The sequence below is a fragment of the Silene latifolia genome, chromosome 11 (genome assembly GCF_048544455.1).
Source record: "Silene latifolia isolate original U9 population chromosome 11, ASM4854445v1, whole genome shotgun sequence".
NCBI classification, from domain to species: domain Eukaryota; kingdom Viridiplantae; phylum Streptophyta; class Magnoliopsida; order Caryophyllales; family Caryophyllaceae; genus Silene; species Silene latifolia.
In genome coordinates this window covers 108,628,610-108,640,676 of record NC_133536.1, presented here as the reverse complement: position 1 = coordinate 108,640,676, position 12,067 = coordinate 108,628,610, and positions in this window count along the sequence as shown.

Sequence of the window (12,067 nt, the reverse complement as noted above, 5' to 3'; positions counted from 1 at the left end):
TATGGATTGACGAGGGAAGAAGGAAGCTTTGCATTTGAAAAGTTCCTTTTGAGGCTAAATTTGCATTGATCAGAACTAGTCTACCTGCTTGTGATAAAGAATTCGCTTTCCATTTTGATAATTGATTCTGAGAAGAATGAATAATACTGTCGAAAGTATTTTTAGTAACTCTACTATCAATGATAGGACATCCTAAGTACTTACCTAGGTGAGCTTCCTCGTTCATACGGAGACTACCTCTAAAGGATTCTCGAAGAGGCCGGTCAATATTTCTAGTGCATTAAAAGGTGGATTTGTCAAAATTGATAAATTGTCCTGATATCGTGCAGAATTTGTCTAAAATAGACTTAATGGTTCTACAACTCTGATTAGAGGCTTTAGCGAAAATGATAGTATCATCCGCAAAAGTGAGAAAAGGGATTTTCTCCACCCCAGATCCAATTCTAATACCAATATCACTAGAACTAAGATCACTATTTTTTTGTAGAGACCTTGCTAGAATCTCGGCGCACATAATGAATATATACGGTGAGAGTGGGTCTCCCTGTCTAATGCCTCGAGTGTGTGTTGAACTCGGTTTTAGCTGTGTTTAATGGGTGTGTATAATTGGGTGTTTCACGTGATTAACATGGGTTTTGGGTAATTGGTTGGTTTTATTTTTAAGATGGATTAACTCGGGTTTTATGGAGTAATCGGGTTTTGACTTTTCAGGCGGGTTTTAACCAATGTTTAAGACGGGTTTAATAATTAAAAGTTTACATAAGGAATATAATTAAAATAGTTAATTTATAATTAATGTAATTAATTATATTTGATAAGTTAGTAATTATAATTATCGGAATTGCTAGGTGACGATCTTGTGAAGAAATATTGTTTGATTAGCTTGGATTGCACTATTTGGAGTATTTGCTTGCTAGGTAGGATAACTACTCAACTGGCTGTTTTATTATATTGCACATGAGTATTGTGGCTGGAAGTATACTATTATATCATTGTGGTTGATTATTGTGGATTATATCCGGCTGATTATTAGTATTATTCGTTGCATTCATATAAGATGGCATTTGCATTAGTTATCAGATTTATTCTGGCAGACATTACTTATAGTAATGTATAGTGGTTATCAGATTTATTCTGACAGATGATTATAATCGTGAATTCTCGAGGCAGGCCCCAGGCTGGTTCTGCAGACCGTCTGGTGGATATTTATCAACAGTGTGTTGAGGCAGACATTACTTTATAGTAATGTAGTGTGTTTTCTCACCTTCGGGTTGAGGCTGCCCCGGCCAGGGATTGGCGGGATGAATAGTGTTGCGAGTGATGAACTCGGCTGGATGGTTCTATTACGTCATATCACGCATATTTATATTATTGTTGTCATCTACTGTTGTTAGTTATTCTACTCAACCTCATGGTTGACAGTGTATTCGTGAACACCTGTGAAGAACCATAATGGGGAGCAGATTTGACAGGTACTAAAGATTAGCTGACTTGGGAGCATTGGGACGTGAGCTCGACTTGGACCATAGTTGCTGTCTAGATCACTTAGTTGACTTATACAACTTTATTTATGTAATTTCCGCTGCGTAGTATATTATAATGTTAAGGTTTAAATTTAATCGGTTGGCAATGTAATAAAACCATTATTACAGTTAAAGTTATTAAAGTACTTGTAGATACCCGGTATCTGCTGAGACTCCAACAAAACACCCGATGATTATCGGACTACAACATGTTTTGGAATCGCGGCGTTTGATCGACAGTTTGTGTACAACTTTACGTCGGAAAACTTAAAACGATTTCGAAAATAAAACATTTCAAAACATTTCAAAAATACCTGGAGTGTTTAATGCACGGCGACGGGGTCGCAATGACACTAACTAGAGTCAAAACCGACACCGGACCAAAAACCGACTCAAAAATTCAAATCCCGACTCCAACAACCAGTCAAACCGAGTCAACCACAAAAAACCAAACATTTCAAACCGTCTACCTTAAGTTTTCCCGGATTCATGTTGGTCAAGTACCAAACATGTGACTACAAAACCTAGGATAGAACAAATCATGATTGCGTTTGTTGTGAAAGCGACAACTCACCTCAAAGAACCGCGACGTGGCTCGCGCCTCTTTGAGCAGCCCAAGTGGCCACGTCGCTCAAAACTCACACAACCACTCATTCTCCTATAAATACCCCTCAAATGCCACCCATTTAAGACTTACGCGAGTGTCCGCGCCCTCTTTTCTCCCTTAAAATTCTCGACTCGACTTCTTAAGTCACAACCCGACGCGTATTTACGACCTACCGATCGTAAACACGAGCCTTACACATTGTTTGGTACCAGCATCGTGCATTAAATCACTTGACCGACCACTTCGACCACTACACCATCACTAATACTAAAAACACTCTTTTTACTTACCAAAACGGTTTTAAACCGAGTTTTTTTCCGATCAAACGAGTTGTTACACTTACGTCGGTCACTCGCCATAACCAAACATGTAAGTATGAGGGTGTAAAAATCCTCTTTTATTATGTTTTCATTTGTTTCATGACTATAACATGCTAAAACATGCATAACATGAACCAAAACATGGAATAAACGAGCCAAAACTGATTTTTGGTCTGAGGCAGAAGCCCCTTAGGTCGTCAACTTGCCCGCGCCTAAATGGGGTGTTCAGACCAGAGATCAACCGTGTTTGTTCTCGTCATTTCTTTTTAAATCCATCTTCATATTTGTAATCGGTTTTCACCATTTCAAGTATTTTCGAACCCTTTTCATTTTATTTCACTTGTTTTAACCATAAAGCATTTTTCACCCTTGGTTCCTCATACCATGACGGTTAAATCCGTGTTTCGGTGATAATATTTGGGTAATGACATTTAAAAGGTATTTTAAAGCCTTTTATTTCATTTCTTTACATTTTCAAACAAACATATTAGTCACCAACACAAAGTCGTCCTTGGTTCTACATACCATGCCGGGATTTAACCTGGGTACGATGATGAGTATCGACTAATAACATTCAAATGGACTTAAAACACTTAGTCCATAATTATTTTCAAAACTATTCATGTCAAGTTTGTCAAATCGAACCCGACATCGAATATTGTCAAAATAATGACGATTATTCGAGTCTAGTTCTTCAAATCAACAAATGCGGTCTAAACGACCCCTTCAAATCAAACCGGGTTCAAATACCAATTTTCAACACGTTTTATAACGTTTTCCAAAAGGTCAGAACACGACACATAAACCGTGGGCTAACCCGCGCCTAAACAGGCTCTCCATTTCTCACTTTCAAAACCAGAGGGAGGCCCCTTGTATCGCCGGCTGGCTCGCGCCTCATATACCCGTCTGGTACAGGGCGTGTTCCCTTCCAGCATTAGTCTAGGACGATCCCGACTCCGGTTAACCCGGATATAGGACGGATCAGATGACTATTTCGATTATTCAAAATCATATTTGCAAAATGCCTTACTAAGACAAATGGATCATGTTATGCACCTTAAACCTAATACGGTAAATGGATGTTTAATTTCCGTCTTGCATGCAAATCAATCATTAATCCAACTCGACATCTTATACTTGATACTTGGATTAAATCAACCGACTTAGAAAGCTCTCACATGTTAAGTTTAAATTATTGGTTGCGCATTCATGCATTTAAACCGTTTTATCAATTTTTGCATTCAACCAACCAAGATCGATCAATAGAGGCCGCTAACGCGGGCGGGATTGGGTGTCTGATTAAAGGGCTTCCCAATACGTACCTTCACCTCTTACTCAGAAACTTTGGATAGTGGACAGCCTTATCCAGGGCGTACGAGAGTCATTCTAGAGATAGAATGCTAAAGAGGGACGATTTCTTTATCTTTAGTACCTATGTCAAACGCTGCTTTGTGCTTCGATTTGACCGAGGTATAAAGTGGATTTCGAACGGGTTCCAGGCATCCCACAAATGCTTGGTGGCGACTCCGAACATCTCTAATCATTTCGAGACCCTTACCGAGACGAAACCGACCGATCTAAAACGATCCGGTCGAAAGCATTTTTACGCCACCGAGCGTGGCTTTCAAAAAGACCGTTGTATGTCCACAGATCGGCTGGGCTTGCAGGTGGGCCATGTCTATAGCCATGGCCCCGTCTTCAGCTTCGTCCAACAACAACAATGATAACAACAGATATGTCACAAGTGATCAGCTAGCCAGCCTGCTTACCGCTCTCAAGGTCACCCTGGATCGCGTCGAGACCCGTATCGACGCCCTGGAGAACAAGGAAACTGGGGAACATAATACCCCACCTATGACTGAAACTGAGAAGAGGCTGAAGCTCTTGGAAGAACAGCTCCTAGCCCGGGGTAACAATATCCATCTTGAGAACAACCGAAGGTTCGAACCTATTGGGGACCAGTTACCTGACAACTTCACCCTGACCGATGTGCCTAAGTTGAAGGGAGTGGAGGACCCACTCAACCGTATCCGTGCTTTCAAGGACTACATGGCCATTAAAGGGGTCAAACAAGAACTTTTTACCCGGATCTTCCCATCCTCTTTGGAGCCGATTCCTCGCCAATGGTACTACTCCCTTGATCCGAAAAACCTTACTACTTGGGATGAGATCGCAGTTGAGTTTGCCCAACAGTATGCCGACAATGTCGAGATCCAGGCCAATACCCGTACTCTCGAAGTGCTAACCCAGAACGACAAGGAGGGGTTCACTGAGTTCCTAACCCGTTGGAGGAGGGTGAGTACTCAATTGGTCAGTAAGCCGAGTGAATCAATTTTGGTGGAAAAGTTTGTCAACAATCTCCGCCCGGTTTATGCCAACCTACTGAGGTATCAGAATATCAAGACCTTCCAAGATCTGCAGATTCTTGGGACGCGCATTGAGGACGACCTTCGAAAGGGTGTCTTAGCCAAGACTACCGGCAGAGGTTACCAGGGATCCACCTCAACCGGATCTCGCCCCTACGGCCAGACAAACAAGATTGACGAGGTTAACCTCGTCGAACTAGCTGCTAAGAAAACTGAACGCCCCCAGAGAGTGTTTACCAACATAGGATCGACCTACGCAAGTGCCCTAAAAAGGCTCATGGACCAAGGGAAGTTACAACCGATCGGACCCACCCCGGATCCGGCCGATGCCAAGAAGTCCCGGTTCTGGAACCTCAGTGCCTACTGTCAGTATCATCGAGGGAAAGGGCATGATATCGAAAATTGCTTCAAGCTCAAGCACCTCTTCAAGACATGATTGAGAAAGGAGATTTGCCTTTACCCCCACCAACTAAACCGAACAACAAAATGAATCCCCTGGGAATCCACGCCATCAATGACGATGAGCAGACCCTAGACTCCTCTCACCTCATCCTGCCAATTGACGACGAGGTGAATGCTTTGGAAAAAGACCCTTCAGACGGAGTGTTTGTGTTTAGTGCTGCCACCATGCTCACTATGTTTCAACAAGTTGAGGAGGCCATAGCCAGCCTTTCTGAGAGAATCACCCGACTCGACGACGCCTACCGTCGGCTCATTTTCAATCCACCGCCACCGCGCCCAACGGAGAATTTCCCAAGCATTCAAAACTACCCACCCCAGGATGGATTGCTCCCGCGACCATTCTGGCATAGACCTCACGAAAATCACCCTCAAAATAACCACCCCCATAATAACTACCCCCACAAAAATCACCCACACAAAAACCACCCTCACAAAAGTATCCCTCACAAGAACTACCCACCGAGGAATACCCCTCCAAGGTATCCTCGAGACTCCGAAATTAACGGCATATGGAGAGATGATGTTGAGGATGTCTATATCATCCCAGGGAAGGAGAAGCGGGAGAAAGAAATCGGGCATCTCACCCGGTCCGGACGTCCCTATCAGAATCCGAACAATCCAACGGTCGTTCCAGCAACGAATGACCAAATCTTCCCAGAGGTGGACACTCAACCAAAGACTCCTGAGAACTCAATCCTGAAACAGCTCCAGAAAGCAAAAGCCTAAATCTCAATTTGGCAACTGATCGCAACGTCTTTTGAGCATCGACATGCCTTGCTGCAGGCCTTGGGAAAATTAATCGTGCCCTCCACCTCTTCCCCAGAAGAAATAGTGGCGCACATGACGAGGGACGCCCCTGATCTGAACAACCCAGTCGTCTTCTCCGACGAGGATATCCCTCCGTTCGGAGCCAATCATAACCTGGCCCTGTATATCACCGTACAATGCCTCCAGAAAAATATACCCATGGTCCTCGTGGATGACGGTTCCGCGGTAAATGTCATTCCTCTTAAGACTGCCCACAGGCTGGGTATCAAGGAAGCTGACTTGGTCCCAACGAATCAAGGAGTATGCGCCTACGATGGCACTCGTCGCAAGGTCGCTGGGCTTATCATTTTGACCGTCGCGACCGGAGCACTGGAAAGACAAACCAGTTTTCAAGTGGTCGACATCGACGCGTCCTTCAACATGCTTCTGGGACGTCCCTGGATTCACGCCGTCAAGGCGGTCACCTCAACTCTCCACCATAAGATCAGGGTCCCCTTCAACAGGAGAACGATCACAATTCCCGCTTCCCCAATCAAAGCAGTTATGAGAAAGGGGATGGCCTCCCAAGCCATTGAGGAGGACGACAACGAAATGTGGGGTTTCCAAGCCGTAAACGCCATAACTGATGAATTGACGCCCTCTGATTGTGACCCGTTCACCAATCTCACGGTCAACCGTATTATGATGCGTCAGGGTTATTTCCCGGGATTGCCGCTCGATCCACTGAAGGACTCATTGCCTCCCTTGAAACAGGCTAAGGTCCCCAACATTCCCTTTGGGCTGGGATACGAACCCACCGACGAAGATATCCAGGAGATGAACCTCCTAGTCCGAAAACGCAAGAAACACGGGGTTATCCTCCGTCCCTATCATCTGACTCTCAACGGATACTTTGTCCCCGAGGGAGAGTCCGAGCTCTACCATGGCTTTCCGGAGCCAATCTATGACTCTGTGGTGAAGGCTAGGTACCCGGGAGTGGAAGTCTTCCAGGACTGCTGCTTTATCCCCGACAACATCGAAGCTGCATCAACCGAGTCCAAACCGTCACCATACCTTGACGGACAAGCTGTCACACTCCTCTTTGGGGAAGATAACGTCAAACACCTCGACTATGAGGAAATCATCAACATCGCCCTGAAGGACAATCAATTTGACCCAACCGCCTTGATCTCTAATACTGACCCGGAGAAGGCTACCCAAGGCTGGAGGAAGACCGTCAAGTGGACCGATCGCCAAGGCCGCATTCTCAAGATAACAACTGGAGAAGGCCCTATGTTCAAGGAGGGAAGTGAAGAAGGATCTGAGTCTGAGTCTGAGTCGGAGTCAGAGTCTGTCGTAGCTCCTAACGCTCCTGATGTCCCAGTCAAGGTCCTCTTCCCACTGTTTTATCACAAAGTCGTGGCTGATTCAGAGGCTACTAGGGTCACCCCCACTCCCATGAAAGGTGACAACCTGGAGCCTGTTCCAGGGGCAACTTCCTCTGTTGTGTCGCCTCTGACTCACCACGAGATGTCCGTCCTTTCCGAGCTTTTCGCTCGTGTCAACTTAATGAACGCTAAGTTTGCTTATGACGCGTCTCAATTTAACTACAATGCAATTCTGAATGACTATGAGGAATTTGACTTGAGTGACTACCCACCTCACTTAGCCAAAGAACTTGAAAAACGGGAAACCAGAACCCCCATCATTGAGGAGACCGAACCTATTAACGTGGGAACCGAAAATACACCTCAATAACTTAGGATAGGGACAACCCTGGACCCCTCGGAAAAACAACAGTTCATTGACCTCCTCCACGAATACAAGGACGTGTTCGCCTGGTCTTACAGAGATATGCCTGGGATTAACAGAGAAATTGCAGAGCACCGGATACCCATTAAACCCGGGGCTAAACCTGTGAAGCAGAAGCTACGCCGGATGCGTCCTGAGTGGGCCCTAAAAATCAAGGAAGAGGTGGATAAACAGTTCAAGGCTGGTTTCATCAAAGTGTTTGAATACTCGGATTGGGTGGCCAACATTGTGCCCGTACCAAAAAAAGATGGAAGAATTCGGGTTTGCGTCGACTTCAGGGATCTGAATAAGGCGAGTCCAAAGGACGACTTCCCTCTGCCACATGTTGACATTCTGGTGGACAACACTGCCGAGCATTCTCTCCTATCATTCATGGAAGGGTATGCTGGGTACAACCAGATTAAAATGGCTGAGGAAGACATGCACAAGACTGAGTTCACTACACAGTGGGGTACATATTACTACACGGTCATGCCTTTCGGCCTCATCAACGCCGGAGCAACCTATCAAAGAACCGCTGCCACTCTCCTACATGATATGATGCACAAGTAGATAGAGGTGTATGTCGATGACATGATCGTCAAATCAAAAGAACAGGAAGGCCACATCAGTGCCCTCCGGAAATTCTTCGCTCGTCTTCGGAAATATAACATGAGACTAAATCCTCAGAAGTGTGCATTCGGGGTCACCTCCGGAAAAATCTTGGGACATGTCGTTAGCAAAAGAGGCATTGAGATTGATCAAACCAAAATCAAAGCCCTTCAGCAAATGCCTCGACCTAGGAACGAGAAGGAGATTCGAGGATTTCTCGGTCAAGTCCAATACATCAGCCGCTTCATTGCCAAGCTCACTATGATTTGTGAACCAATATTCAAAAAGTTTCGCACCTCCGATCACACCGATTGGGACGACGACTGTCAGAAAGCCTTCGGCAGGATAAAGGAAATTCTATCCAAACCTCCTGTCCTCATGCCACCTCAACCAGGGATTCCTCTATCCCTATACCTGACTGTTTCCAACACAGCCATGGGAGCAATGTTAGCAAAAACAGTTGGCAACGAAGAACGAGCCATCTACTACATCAGCAAAAAGTTCATTGAGTACGAGACGAGGTATACCCAACTGGAAAAGACATGCCCTGCCCTAGTATGGTCAACAAAGAAGCTGCGGCATTACATTCTCAGCTATACGGTCCACATCTACTCCAAGATGGACCCGGTTAAATACATCTTCGAAAAACCCGTACTAAACGGAAGGCTGTCTAGATGGACACTCATGCTGTCCGAATTCGATCTCAAGTTTGTACCCCTCAAGGTCATCAAGAGAAGAGCAATCGCTGATTTCCTGGTAGAGAATCCCGTCAAGGAGGATCCAACAACCGACACATGGTCACTTCCTGATGAAGACATCCTTTGTGCCGACTCCGACGCATGGGACCTATACTTCGATGGCGCATCTAATCTGAGAGGCTTCGGGGTAGGAATCCTTCTAATCTCACCAGAGGGAGAACACGTTCCGATCTCGGTCAAGCTAGACTTCGCCGTCACCAACAATGCCACTGAATATGAAGCATGCCTCATCGGCCTACAAGCAGCCATCACACTTGGCATCAAGAGATTGAGGGTCCACGATGATTCCTCGCTCATCATCAATCAAGTGTCCGGATCATGGAAAATCCGATCTGACAGCTTAGCTCCCTACCAAGAAAAGATCAGTCAAGAGGCTGAATTCTTCGACCAAGTCGACTACTTCCACTTGCCACGAGAGGAAAATCAATTTGCTGATGCCCTGGCAAAACTTGCCGCGCTCGTCAACATACCTGACGGCATGACATCAATGCCCCTATGTGTCGAGCGAAGGAGCGAGCCAGCTCACGTTTGTGCCATTATCGACGACGAGGAAAGCCATGATGAACCTTGGTACCAAGCCATCCTCAATTACAAAACCAAAAACGAATTCCCTCCCAACTCCGATCAAAGAGGACAAAGAGCCGTCCGTTTACTTGCATCACAATTCGTGATAAACCAAAATCAACTCTACAAAAGAACACCCCAAGGAATTCTCCTCCTTTGCATTGACCATCACAAAGCCAAAAAAGTCATGGGAGAGGTTCACGACGGAGAATGTGGCCCTCACATGAGTGCAATGATGCTTACACGGAAAATCATGCGGCTAGGTTACTACTGGACCACCATGGAAGCCGATTGCCGTAACTACGTCAAATATTGCCACAATTGCCAAATCTTCGCCAACATACAACACATACCACCATCCCTCTTATACACCATGACGTCGCCCTGGCCTTTCTCAACCTGGGGCATCGACATCATCGGGAAAGTCAACCCGATAGGCACCAAGGGGCATTGCTTCGTCCTCGTCGCCATCGACTACTTCACCAAATGGGTAGAAGCACAGTCATATGCAGTCTTGACCGCCAAAGAAGTGGCCAAGTTCATTCAAAACAACATCATCTGCCGATATGGGGTACCCCATGAAATCATCAGCGATCAAGGCTCTCACTTCCGGGCGAAAACTCAAGCTTTGCTGGACAAGTACAAGATCAAGCGACATCGATCACCCCCTACCGTCCCCAAACCAACGGAGCGGTGGATGCAGCGAACAAAACTCTTGTCACCATTATCAAGAAAATGCACGACAACTACCGCGATTGGCCGAGCAAACTCCCATTCGCACTCTAGGGATACCGAACCTCCATTCGAACACCGACAGGCGCCACACCTTTCTACCTAGCCTACGGTATGGAGGCGGTTCAACCGGTAGAGTTAGATGTCCCTTCTCTACGAATCCTACTGGAGAGTCAAGTCCCTGAGGCGGAATGGACCCGCCGAAGGTACGAGCAACTCACTCTTCTAGACGAACGGAGACTCAATGCCTTGCACAACATCCAGCTATACCAACGACGTATACAACGGGCATTCAACAAGAAGGTCAAACCCAGAAACATCCAGGAGGGCGACTTGGTCCTCAAGTCAGTTCGAGCACCATTACCCGTCGATCCGAGGGGAAAATTGAAACCCAACTGGGCCGGGCTATACCTGGTCAAGAAAATACTTTCGGGGGGCGGAGTGAGACTGAGTGACCTAGACGGGGAGGACTTTACAAACCCGACCAACCTAGACCAACTCAAGAAATACTACCCTTGAACCATACCAACCAACGACCTAGCATAGTTTTACAACTAGCAACGACCTCAACCCTTTTCAAGTCAAATTCCTCAACGTGTTCTGATTTGAAATTGCATGTTTTATCGAGTCTAAGCTGCGGCACCTTGCCCGTTTCGAATGTCCTTTGATCTGTCAAAGGCACCGTCCATTTGCACTAAAACAAAACAACCCCCTGAACTACGAGCATGGTTTGATTTCACCTCTTCAGGTGAATACGTAGGCAGTCCCTCTTATGCCTGAGGGATACAACCACAGAACCCAATTCAAATTCACAAGACATATCGAACTACGATCATGGTTTGATTTCACCTCTCCCGGTGAATACGTAGGCAGTCCTTTCTTACACAAGGAGGATACAACCATTCCCACAATCAAAAACAACCATCCCCATACAAAAATCCCACGTATAAAAACATCCAAAAAAAAGGAAAAGGAAAAAACCATTCCTTTTTTCCACAAAAATACAAAATAAGCCTTTCTCCCTTTCCACAAAATACCACTTTCCCAAGTGCAAACGTTTAGGACGATTCAAATTGAATTGCCTTTACCAAATGGATGGAAGAAACAAGTGTTCACAATTTTCGACACGAGCAATCCTCTTATTTAATTAATAATGGGAGGGATTACATTTCAACAACAAATAAAGCTCGATGAGTCTACAACTTGTCAAACCTACAACAATAATACAACATAATAATAAAGTGGGTAATGGAGGTCTTCACTCTTCCATTCTACCCTTGCCTTTTCCCTCGGGGTACATCTTCCCCTTGTTCTTCTTGTTGGCCCGCCTAGCATGGACTTCCTCTTCGGAACGGATCCCCAACGAATCTAAGACGGCAACGGCCTCCGGTCTAGCACAAGACCCCATGTTCGACCCAAAATGAGCCAATGCACGGCCCACCATATTCTTAGGGCCGGAACTCCTCCTCTTCGGTGGCCTCATCACATCGGGGGTAACTCCATCAACATACTCTTCAAAGAAGGCACGGTTGGCCTTGCCAACCTCTCGATACTTCAAGTCAACAACCTCGTCCTTACTAAATTT